Genomic DNA, 6870 nt, shown 5'->3' on the forward strand with positions numbered 1-6870 from the left:
ATAGAAAGATAGTAAGAAAGATCAAAAGCCAGAAAAAAGAAAATAAGAAAGCCAGAAAAAAGCTCAACCTGGAACCGACCCGTCCATCTCAACCTGAAACTCCTCCGCCGCCAACGAGCGCCATTGCCATAACTAGCCAGCCACTAGTTCTCCTTCTCCCAAATCACCACATAATCACTGCAATATAAATCGCTTACAGGCCCCATCGTGCATAAGAGAGGGAGCCCCGTGTAAAAACTTTCTCTGTTAAATGGAGTCATTGCATGCAAGATGAGGTGGGGTTCCCGGCCATCGCCAGCCAATTGATATGGTAATGTGGTGGCCCCCTGCGCCTCTGCCAGGGGTACCAACTGTTTCGGTACCTTGGGTAGGTCGTCTTTATTTTCTTATCTTTAGTTCGAGGGGTTAGAGTTAGAAATCGATCTATTCCGTTTAGAATTTGGGAATAATGCTAGATGGAATCAGGACTGGTCGATGGTTTGTGTTTCGTTGATCCAGTTGAATTGCAGGGTTGTGTGTGCGTTGATCCCCGTTGGCAGTGCTGCTTTTCCTCGCCTACACCACCGCCAACGACCGTTTGGAGTTTCGACAATACTCCGATAATCTACTCCCGAGATGGGAGCTTTATTTCCTATGCTATTAATAACAATGAGAGATTTCGAATCTTTTAAGAATAGATGAATCAGAACGGGCGAAGATACGGTTAGGTAGAGGACCCTTGATCCACATTCCCTACTACTGCTGGTCAGAGAAGCGTGTATTTTTTTTTTTCTTTTTTTTTTTTTTACCTCATCCTTTCCCCTCCCCTCTTCTCCTTCCTTCCTTCCTTCTTTCCTTCCTATCACTCTCCATCCCTTACTCCTTTCATCTCTCCCTCCCTCCCCCCCATCCATCACTCTCCCTCCCTCCCTCTATTCGTCTATCCCTTCCTCCCTCCTCTCCCCACCCACCCTCCTTTCCTCCCTCTCTCTCACACTTCCTTCTCCTTCCTCCAAACCTCCTTTCCCACCCTCCCCTCCCATCTTCCCTTCCACCCTCCCCTCCCTCCCCTTCCTCCCACCCATCCCTTCCCATCTTCCCTTCCCTCCCACTTTCCCTCCCTTTCCCACCTTCCCTCCCTTTCCTCTCACCCTCCTCTCCAACCTTCCCTCCCTACCTTCCCTTCCCTTCCCACCTCTCCTTCCCCTCTCCCCCCCCCAAAAAAAAAAGAAAAAAAAATCACGGTTCCGACCCCCCCCCTCCCCTCCCCCCTTCCCGAAAATGGTAGTGAACCGCACACGGGGAACGTAATCCATTTCTCACTCCGGTGTTCCTCGACGCATAAATAATTCAGAAGGAGATTGAGAGAATCGCGTACAGTTACTCTGTCGTCCTCGGCGCGTAATCTGGAGGCTGAGTGAGACGGGATCAAGATGTCGAAATCTCTGATAACTGTTTTTACAGGGTGTGATGTTGGTTATCGTCGCTTCAGTACAGGAATAGGGGGGAAGTGGAGGTGCTGGATGGGACTGCGTAAAGGGAAGTGTTAGTGGTTTATTATGTTCTGTACGAATAGTGAGTATGAGTTAGGCAAGGTGGAGAAGTGAATGTCGGAAAGTGCCTTAAGGTCAATGAGGAATTAGGGGGAAGTGGAGGTGCTGGAAGGGAAATGTCACTGTTGGGATGGTGAGGGGAATAGAGGGACGTAAAAGGGGGGGTGAGTGTGATGGTACATTGCATGGCTTCACCAATTGTTGTCAGAGGAGGAGCTTTGATTGTCATGTTGGCGGTGAGGGGAGGGGAAAGATAGGGAAGGAATAGGGTGGCGACAGGGGAGGTGGTTCGATGACAGAGATAAGAAACGGAGAGTAAAGGAAAGGGAATGTGCAGTAGGAGGAGAGGACAAGGAAGGGACAGAAGAAGGAAAAGGAAAGGAAAAGGAATAAGGCGTGGACGTGGGAGTTAGGTAAGCAAGACGATTGGGAAGTATGGAGTGATGGAGGGGCTGGGTAACAGAGGAAATGGAGGAGGAAGAGAAAAAAGGAAGTGAGAGAGTGTTCGTTGAGTTGAGGAGAAGAGAGAGAGGCTAAAGTGGAGCTAAGGGAGGAAGAGCCACGAGAGAGTAGTGGTATGTGAATTCTTTTATAGATGTGAGAGATGGTGTTGATGTGGTGATTATAGTTAAATTTTTTTCCCTGCGTGATGTTCTTTCAAATATCCTGCACTCAACTCCTACTTGTATTATAAATAACTTTTTAACTAACTACTACGTTAAATGTTTAAAATTAATTATAATTACTTAATATAAGATACCTTTATATTATATTAATATACTATAATTATCTACATTTATTTTATATAAAATTTAAAATACTAAAAATATTTAAATTTTTTTATAATTAAATTATTAAAATAAATATTCCCATTATTCTGCAGGAGTTGTTTGATATTATTTATAATGATCATTAACACCAGTTAATTTAAATCGATAATTTGTAATATATATTACCTTATACATTAATATTACTCAAAATCCTTCCTACCTTCACCATTCTTTTTATATTTTCGTCTTTTATCTATAATTTTATATCTCAATATCCCTTATTCTTCTTCTTTAAGTATATTTCGAAGTATTTCTTTTATTATACGCATTTCTGTTCTTTATATTTTCTCTTTCTCCTCTTTTCTTCCCTATATTTTCTACATTTTTTTTTAGTTTATAAAACTTATATGAATAACAATCTTTTTTATCTCCTATTTTTAACGATCCTTTTAAAGAAATGGGAACAAGTATAGGGTGTGATAGATTGAATAAGAGTGTGAAACATAGGAAGGCTGCGAAAGAAAAAAAAACAATTAAAAAAAAAAAATAAACAAAAACAAAACCAAATGAGAAGGAGGATTTGCTAGGAGGAGGCGGGGTGGAAAAGGATATATACTGTACATTTGAGTACATGCTCTTGTATTTCTTTACTTTTTTTTCTTTAAAGATAAGTGCTAAATTCATCTAGTATCTTTATATCATATTCTTCGTAGTTTACTTATTCTTCTTTTAAAAATTCCCTTTCCAATGAAATTATACAATTTAACTATTTTCTCCACACCCTGCCCAACTTCCACTTTTCATCCTTTCATTTACAACTATGTAACCAAATTATGAGAGAAAAATGCGAGGAAAGGGGGAAGAGGAGGAAAAGAGGACGGGAAAAAGAGGGGAAAAAGAAAGGGAAAAGGGAAAAAGAAGAAGAGAAAAGGAAACCCCAAAGAAAAAGAGAAAAAAGGAAGACGAGGAAAGGAAGTGAGAAAAAAAAAGAAATAGGAAAGGAAAAGAGAAGAGGGGAGAAAAGGAGAGAGGAGAAAAAGAGAAAGGTAGAAGAAGGGAGGAAAAGAGGGGAAAAGGAAAGGAAGAGGGAGAGGGGGAGGAGGGAAGGAAAAAGAAGAGAAAGACGGAAAAGAATTGAGGGATAGAGGAGGGTGAGGGAGAAAAGGAAAAAAAGGAGGAGGAAAAAGAGGGGGGAAGGGGGAAAATAGGAGAAAAAATAAAAAGAGGAGAAAATGGAAGAGAAGGGAAAAAAAGAAAGAAAAGTAGAGTAGGAAGGGGGCGGAGAGGGAAGAGGGGGGGGGGAGGGTGGTAAGAAAGAGGAAAAAAGGAAAGGGAAGGAGTTAGGGTAGATTTAGGGAGAGAAAAAGAAGGAAGGGAAGGAAAAGAGGAAAAAAGGAAAAAAAGAGGAAAAAAAGGGAAAAAAGGAGGAAAGAAAAAGGGGGGGGAAAGGGGGAGAAGGGGAAGGAAGAGAAGAAGGGAGGGAGGAGAGTGAGAAAAAGGGGAAAATAAAGTGAAAAAGAATGAGGTGAGGGAGAAGGGGGAAAAGCGGGAAAATGAAGGGAAAGAGAGAGGAAGAAAAGAGGGAAAGGAGGGAAAAGGGGAAAAAAAGAAGGAGGAAGGAGGGGAAAAGTGAGAAAAAGAGGGAGTAAAGGAAATAAAAAGAAAATGGGGGAAATGAGGAAGGAGGGAAATGAAGGGGGGAAAGAGGAAGAAAAAAAAGAGAAGGGGAGGGAAGGGAAGGAATAAGGGAGGAGACATCGGAGAAGTGGGGAAAAGAGGGATAGAAACGGGAAAAAAAAAAAAAAAAGAGAGGAACGGAAAGAAAGAGAAAGGGGATAAAGGAAAAGGGAATAAAAAGAAAAAGAAGGGGAAAAAAAAGAGAGGGGGAAGGAAAAAAAAGAAAGGGAAAAAGAGAAGAAAAAAAGGAGAAGGAAAAAAAAAGAGGAAGAAGATGGAAAGAAAAGAAAGGGAGGAAAAAGAAGGAGAAGAAAAGAAAAAAGGAGGGGGGAAAAGGAAAAAATAAAAAGTGGGAAAGGAGAGAGGAAGAAAAAAAAGAGAAGGAGGAAAAAGGAGAGAAAAAAGCGAAAAGGGAAGAAGGAGGAAAAGGGAAGAAAAGGAGAGGAAGAGGTAAAGAGAATTAAAGGGATGCTGGTGTGGGGGAAAGGTAATAGGAAAAAAAGGAAAAAAGGAAAAGAAGGAAAGTAAAAGTAAGAAAAAGTGAAAAGGGGAGAAGAAGAAGGGGAAAATAAGAGGAAGAAAATGATGAAATGAGTGGAGGGAAGGGAAAAAGAAAAAGGAGGGGAAAAAAAAAAGATAAAAGGGAAAAAGAAAAGAGGGGGGAAGGAAAGGAAAAAATAAGAGGAAGGGGGGATAAGGAAGAGAAAGAAGAAGAAAAAAGGAGAAAAAAAGAGAAAAAAAAGAGAAGAGGGGGGAAAAAGGAAAAAAAGAAAAGAAAGGGGGAAGAAGGGGAGAGAGGGAAAAAAGGAAAAAGAGGGGGGAAGAAGAAAAAGAGGGGAAAAAAGGGAAAAAAAGGAGAGGGAGAGAAAGGAAGGGGAGAGGGGAAGTAAACCTAGGGTGGAAGAGAAGAGGGGGAAAGAGAATTGGAAAGAAAGGGGAGGAAAAGGAATAATGGGAAAAAAAAAAGGAAGGGAAGAAAAAGAAGAAAAGATAAAGAAGGGGAGGAAAAAGAAGATAAAGATGGAGAAATAAGATAAAAGAGGAAGGGAGAAGGAGAAAAAAAGAAAAAAAGAAAGGAGAAAGGAGGTGAAAAAAGAAAAGGAGTAGGAAGGAATAAAAGGAAAAAAAGGAAAAAAAAAAAGGAAAAAACAATAAAAAAAAAGGAAAAAAAAAAAAAAAAAAGAAAAAAAAAAAAGGAAATAATAAAAGAAAGGAAAATAGAAAAAAAAAAATAAAACGGGATATAAAGAAATATTTAACGGGACAAAGGAGAAAAATTAAGAAAGAATATTAGGAAATAAGATAGGAAATAAAAGAAGAAATGAAGAAGAAAAAAAATTAAGAAAAAAAAAAGGAGGGAAAAAAAAAAAAAGGAAAATTCAAGGGAACAAAGTAAGAAGAAATAAAAAGGGAATTAAAAAATGAAAAAATGATATTGGAAAAATTTAAAGGTGGAGATGAAAAATTTAAGAGGAAGGGAAAAAGGGGGTTTGAAAAAAAGTGTTAGAGGAGGGTTGCAGAAGCGGTAATATTAAAAGGGAGACATGTGGAGGGATATAGATAGTGGAAGGAGTGAGGAGGAATGAGAGGAAAGCTAGTGGAGGAGTGAGGGGAAAATGTAGTGGATGAGTAAGGGGGAAAGAACGAAAAGGAAGAAGGAAAAAAGTAGGGAAGGTATGAGAGAAATAACCAGTGAATGAATGAAAGTAAAAGAAGAAGAAAAAAAGAAAGAACACGGGATGGGGGGAGGGGGGGTGGAGGAGGGGAAGGATGAAGTAGAGAGCCGAAGAGAGAGGGGAATGACATGACATCACCCCCTTCACCGACATCACCTCCTGACGTCATCATCGCGAGCGTGAAGTTTAAAGCTAAGTTAGAGGATAAGGGAGCGATGTTGGCCCTTCGTAATGGAGCTTTTAGACTAATTAGGGACTGAGTCAAGTTTAGTCCACGCGGGGGGCGGGGGCCACGCGCGCTCCCCGTTCTTGACGAAGGAAAGGGTTGGAGGCGACTGGGGGCGAGGGGAGGATGTGCGAGGGAGGGAGAAGGGTTGAAGGAGGGGAGGAAAGGAAAGGTAGGAGGGGGGGGAGGGGGGTAGAAGGGTTTTTGATTGATGGAGGTAGGGTCGGGGGAGAGAGAAGACAAGGGGGAGGCCGGGGAGAATGATGGGTTTTTTGAAGGAAAGGGAGGATGGGAGGGAGGAAGTTGATGAGAGAGGCGGGAAGGGGGATAGTTGGGGGAGGGGGGGGCGAGGGGGGAGGGAGAAGAAAGGGTGGAGGGGGAGAGGGGGGGATGAGCGAGAAGGGGTTGTTGTTTTGAATTGTGTTGAAGGGAGGGGTGAGAGGGGGGTTGATTATGATTTGTTTTTTTTGATTTTGAAGGAGGGGGTGGGGTGGGGGCGAGGAGGGAGTTGAGTTTGAAGGAGGGGATGAGGGAGGGAGGTGTAGGGAAAATGGGTACTGAAGGTTTTGACAGGGATTAGAAAAGGAGAAAGAAGAGGTTGAGGGGGGGGGGGGGGGGGGGGGGGGGTGGGGGATGAGGATGAGGGAAAGGGAGGGGAATGGAAAAAGAGGGGGCGAGAGTGCAAGAAGGGTTGAAGGAAGGAAGGGGGGAAGCAGGGTTAAGGGGGGTCAAGAGGGGGGGACGAAGATGTTGTTGGCTTTCAAATTGTTTTTATTGTTTCTCTTTTTCATTCTCGCGTTCTCTCTCTCTCTCTCTCTCTCTCTCTCTCTCTCTCTCTCTCTCTCTCTCTCTCTAAACCTCTAAATCCCATCTCCAACCCACCCCAACCCACCTTCAACCCATCGCTCCTCCCCACCTCCAAATCCTACTAGCCACCGGGTACCTGAACCCGTCTTCACACTCAACCCACCCTTAACCCACCCACCCTA

This window comes from Penaeus japonicus, unplaced genomic scaffold (assembly GCF_977035675.1).
Source record: "Penaeus japonicus unplaced genomic scaffold, GWHDUDI00000001_assembly GWHDUDI00000020, whole genome shotgun sequence".
NCBI classification, from domain to species: Eukaryota; Metazoa; Arthropoda; class Malacostraca; order Decapoda; family Penaeidae; genus Penaeus; species Penaeus japonicus.